Source organism: Pteropus medius, unplaced genomic scaffold (assembly GCF_902729225.1).
Source record: "Pteropus medius unplaced genomic scaffold, Ma_sr-lr_union100, whole genome shotgun sequence".
In the NCBI taxonomy this organism is placed as follows: Eukaryota; Metazoa; Chordata; class Mammalia; order Chiroptera; family Pteropodidae; genus Pteropus; species Pteropus medius.
This window is the reverse complement of record NW_024341753.1, coordinates 137,116-142,274: the sequence shown is the minus strand read 5'-3', so window position 1 is coordinate 142,274 and position 5,159 is coordinate 137,116. Positions and strand designations below refer to the sequence as shown.

General features: G+C 36.5%; 1 pseudogene; it reads right to left on the bottom strand.

The window, feature by feature from the left end:
* Positions 1-885: 885 nt before the first annotated feature.
* Positions 886-1,004, bottom strand: LOC120593326 (uncharacterized; annotated as a pseudogene).
* Positions 1,005-5,159: the final 4,155 nt, after the last annotated feature.

The following is a 5,159-nucleotide window of genomic DNA, read 5'->3' as shown; positions in this document are numbered from 1 at the left end:
GTTCCATGTGCCCGTTTTGCTGCCAATACCATGCAGTTTTGATTACTGTCACTTGGTAGTGTAATTTGAAGTCGGGCAGAGTGATGCCTTCAGCCTCATTCTTTTTTCTCAGTATGGCATTGGCAATTCAGGATCTTTTGTGCATTCATACAAATCTGATGTTTTGTATTCTATTTCTTTAAAAAATGCCAATGGGATTTTGATGAGGATTGCATTAAATCTGTATAACGCTTTAGGTAACATGGTCATTTTAAGTATATTGATTCTTCCAATCTAAGAACACAGAATATTTTTCCATTTCTTTGTATCGTTTTCGATTTCTTTTAATAGGGTCTTGTAGTTTTCATTAAATAGTCCCTTCACGTGTTTCATTAAATGTATTCCTAGGTATTTTATTCCTTTGTTGTAATTGCAAAGGGAATTATTTTTTTCAATTCTTTTTCTGACGCTTCATTGTTTGAGTATAGGAACGTTATGTATTTTTGAAAGTTGATTTTGTATCCAGAGACTTTACTGTATTTGCTTATTGTGTCTAGCAGTGTTCTTGTGGAGTCTTTAGGGTTTTCTATACAGAGAATCATGTCATCCACGAATAGTAACAGTTTGACTTCTTTGTTTCCTATGTGGATGCCTTTTATATCTTTCTCTTGTCTGATCGCACTCATTAGGATTTCCAATATTATATTGAATAACAGTGGCAATAGTGGACAACCTTGCCTTGTTCCTGATCTTAGAGAAAAGGTTTTTAGTTTCTCACCATTAAGTATAATGTTGGCTGAGGATTTGTCATAGATGTCCTTTATACGTTAAGGTACTTTCCTTCTATATCGATCTTATTAAGTGTTTTAATCATAATTAGAGGATGTATCTTTTTTTTTTTTTTTACGCCTATAGCACCCGGTCTTCTTAGGTGGTCTCCCATCCAAGTACTATCCAGACCCTACCCTGCTTAGCTTTCGAAATCAGGCGAGATCGGGTGTGTTCAGGGTAGCATGGCCATTGTCTGGATGCTATATCTCGTCTAAGGCTTTTTCTGCATATATTGATATGATCATATATTCTTATCTTTTAATTTGTTCATGTGGTGCATCACATTAATAGATTTGCATATACCAATCCATTCCTGTGCCCCTGGGATGAAGCCCACTTGATCATGGTATATAATGTTTTTAATATGTTGCTGTATTCTTATTTAGGATTTTTGCATCTGTGTTCATGAGAGATATTGGTGTGTATTTTTCTTTTTTTGTGTGCGTGATATCTTTATTAGGTTTTGACATTAAGGTGATATTGGCCTCATAAAATGAGTTGAGAAGTATTGCCTACTCTTCAATTTTTTGGAAGAGTTTGAGGAGAATAGGTATTAAACCCTCTTTAAATGTTTCGAAAAATTTACTGATGAAGCCATCTGGTCCTGGACTTCTACTTTTTGGACGGTTTTTGATGATTGTTTCAATTTCCATACTGCTGAAAGGTGTATTTATATTTTCCAGATATTCTTGATTCAATCTAGAAAAATTGGATTTTTCTAAGTACTGGTCCATTTCTTCTAGGTTACTAAATTTGTTATTATATACTTGTTCATAGTATTCTCACATGATTCTTGTATTTCTGCAGTATCTGTCATAATTTCCCACCTTTCATCCCTGATTTTGCTTATTCGTGTCCTTTCTCTTTTTTTCTTCAGTGAGTCTAGCCAGGTGTTTGTCAATTGTATTAACCTTCCCAAAGAACCAGCTCCTTGTCTTATTTATTTTTTCTATAGTTTTTTGTTTTAGTTTGTTTTCAATTTCATTTATTTCTCCTCTAAGATTGATGATTTTTTTTTTTCGTTGTGCTGACTTTAGGCTTCATTTTTTCTTTCTTTTCTAGGTTGTTAAGGTGAAGCATTCAGTTGTTTACTTGGACTTATTCTTGTTTTTGGAGGTAGTCCTGTAATGATAGGAACTTTCCTCTCATGACTGCTTTTGCCCTGTCCCAAAAGTTTTGATATGTTGTACTACCATTATCATTCATTTCTATGTATTTCTTGATCTCCCTTTTTATTTCTTCTCTGATCCAGTTATTCTTCAGTAGCATGTTGTTGAATCTCCTTGTATTTGTGGTTCTTCTTGATTTCTTCTTGCATTTGATCTCTAGTTTCAAAGTATTATGATCAGAGGATATGGTTGGTATGATTTGTACCCTCTTATATTTGTTGAGACTATCACTGTGTCCCAGTATGTGGCCAATCCTTGAGAATGTTTTGTGTGCACTAGAGAAGAATGTATAAGCAGCTGTTTTGGGATGGAAGGCTCTGTCAATGTCGATGATATCCAGTTGGTCTAATGTGTAATTTAAGGATGTTATTTTCTTATTGATTTTCTGTTTGGATGATCTGTGCATATCCAACAGTGAGATATTTAGTTCCCCTACTATTAAAGTGTTTTGGTCTGTTTCTTCCTTTAGTTCTGTTAGTAAGTGCTTTACATATTTCAAGGCTCCCTGATTGGGAGCATAGATATTAATAAGTGTTATGTTTTCTTGGTGCATGATTCCCTTTATCATTATGAAGTGTCCTTTTTTGATTTTGAAGTCTGTTTCGTCCGATATTAGTATCACTATTTTCACTTTTCACTGAATGCCATTTGCTTGAAACATCATTTTCCACTCTTTCACTTTGAGCCTATATTTGCATTTGGAGCTGAAATGTGTCTCCTGGAGGCCGCATATGGTTGGGTTTTGTTTTTTGATCCAATCTGCAGCTCTGTGCCTTTTTATTGGTGAGTTCAGTACATTTACATTTAGGGTGATTATTGAAATATTAGGTATTCTTATATCCATTTTATCTTTTGCCTTCTGGTAACTCAGTGTTTCCATTGCTTCCTTGTCCTTGTGTTTCTGTTTTCTTTATTTTGGTTGGCTTTTGTGGGTTTTGCCTCTGGTTCTTTTTGCTTTTTGTTATTTATGTCAGTTCTGAATATTTGGTGTGTGGTTACCATTACAAATATAAAAAGTACATATTTATAAACAGTTGTCTCTTTTCTTCTGCATGTGCCTTATCTCCTTTCTCCTTTGCAAATTTGGATCTTTATTTTTTTTTCCTTTTCAGTCATTGTTATCTCTATTTGTCCCTATAGATGCAAAACATTCATTACTATCTTGCTATAGCAATTCTCTTATTACTTAGGCTTATACTGCCCTGTTCTTAGTAAGGATTGTACTCCTCTGCTTCTATTTGCCTGATAATCACTTTACTCCTAATTATGTATTTTTTTGTTGTTTTCTTATTTTGTTTTAGGTGAGCTGACACCTTTTAGTATTTCTTGTAGTGCAGGCTTCATAGTGGAGAATTTCCTCAATTTTTGTATGTCTCAAAAAGTCTTACTTTCTCCTTCATATCTACAGGAGAGCTTAGCTGAATACGTTATTCTAGGCTGGTAGTTCCTTTCACTTAATAGTTTACATCTTTGATTCCATTTCTTTCTGGCTTGTAAAGTTTGCGCTGAGAAGTCCAATGATAATCTAATGGGTTTTCCTCTATATGTTACTGTCTTCTTTTCCCTGGCTGCCCTGAGAATTCCATCTTTGTGATTGATTTTTGATAACTTTAATACAATGGCCATTTTGAGTTGAGATAATTGGGTGTTTTGTTGACTTCTTGAATTCCAAGCTCAAGCTAATTCTTTAGATTTGGGAAATTCTCATCCACTATTTGTCTCAAAATGCTTTCTAGTCCCTGTTCCTTGTTTTCACCTTCAGTAATGCCCATTATTCTTATGTTTCCTCTCTTGATGGTATCAGCTATTTCTTGAATTTCTCTTTCATTTTTTTCATTCTTCAGTTTCTCTCTTCTTCCTTCAGATTTATTTCTAGATTTCTGTCTTTGATATCACTGATTTTTTCCTCCATTTGGTCGACTCTATTTCCCAAGCTTGCTATTTTATTTTTCAACTCTTATAGTGTGTCTTTCATCTCCAGAAGGTCTATTTGGTGCCTTTTGAGGGTTTCAATCTCCTTGCTCTGCTCATCTAGTTGTTTTTTTCAGTTACTGAAATTGTTAATTTGAGTTGTTTTGGATCTCACTGTCTTTTTTCAGAAGTACCATCTTGAATGCTCTGTTATTTAAGTCGCATATTTCTATGTCTGTAAGCTTATTTTCTGGAGATTTTTCTCTTTCTATCTGATTATTTATTTATTTATTTATCTATCTCTTTTTCTTTCTTTCTTTCTTTCTTTCTTTCTTTCTTTCTTTCTTTCTTTCTTTCTTTCTTTATCTTTATTTCTTATTATTTTAGGCAAGGCAACATTAGGGCGACATCACAGATTGCAAGGAACTTGTCAGCTTACAACTCTTAGTTTTTATTTTTACATCTATAGCACTTGGTGTTCCTTGGTGGTTTCCCATCCAAGTACTCACCAGGCCTGATCCTGCTTAGCTTCCTAGATCAGATGGGATCGGGAGGGATCAGGCTTGTTTAGGGTGGCATAGACATAGATGTCTTTTTATTTTCTCATAGATATTTAATTACATTCGCTTACCTCAGTTTTTGTCTCTATCACTGTTAGCAACAGTTTAGGTAGCCTTGCACAGATTCCGCTGGTGCTCCGCAGTGATAGGTCTTGGAGGGTATGAGGGAAGGGACCCTCTGGGTTGGGAGTTGGGGACTGCGGCTCAGCCTCGGTTTTTCAACCGGGGCCAGTGAAAATCAACTGTTGTTTCTCTGCAATCTCGTCCTGCTTCTTTGTTTTCTGCCCCGATGACTGAGCCCTGGTGCCGGCTGCTAGTTCTGGCACTTCCAGGCAGGCTGATCAGGGAAGTTGCTGCTCCTTCTCCCCTCTCCCTTCTCCTGCAGGAAACTCCAGAGTCTGCAAAAGGTAGCTTTTTTGTCAGCAGCTTTTGCTCAGTTTTCCCTGGGGAGCCTTAGTGTTACATTTTGAAGAGTACGGGTGGAGGGCCCCTCTGGATTCGGGGTTAGGGGCTGCAGCTCAGCCTCGGTTTTGGAACTGGGGCCAGTAAATATCAACTGTTGTTTCTCTGCTTTCCCATTACTCTTCTCTGCTTTCTGCCCTGATGATTGGGCCTTGCTGTTGGCTGCTAGAAGTTCCAGCACTTCCAGGCAGGAAGATCAGGGAAGTCGCCTCATCTTCACCCCTCCACTTTCTTCTGCCAGGAGCTC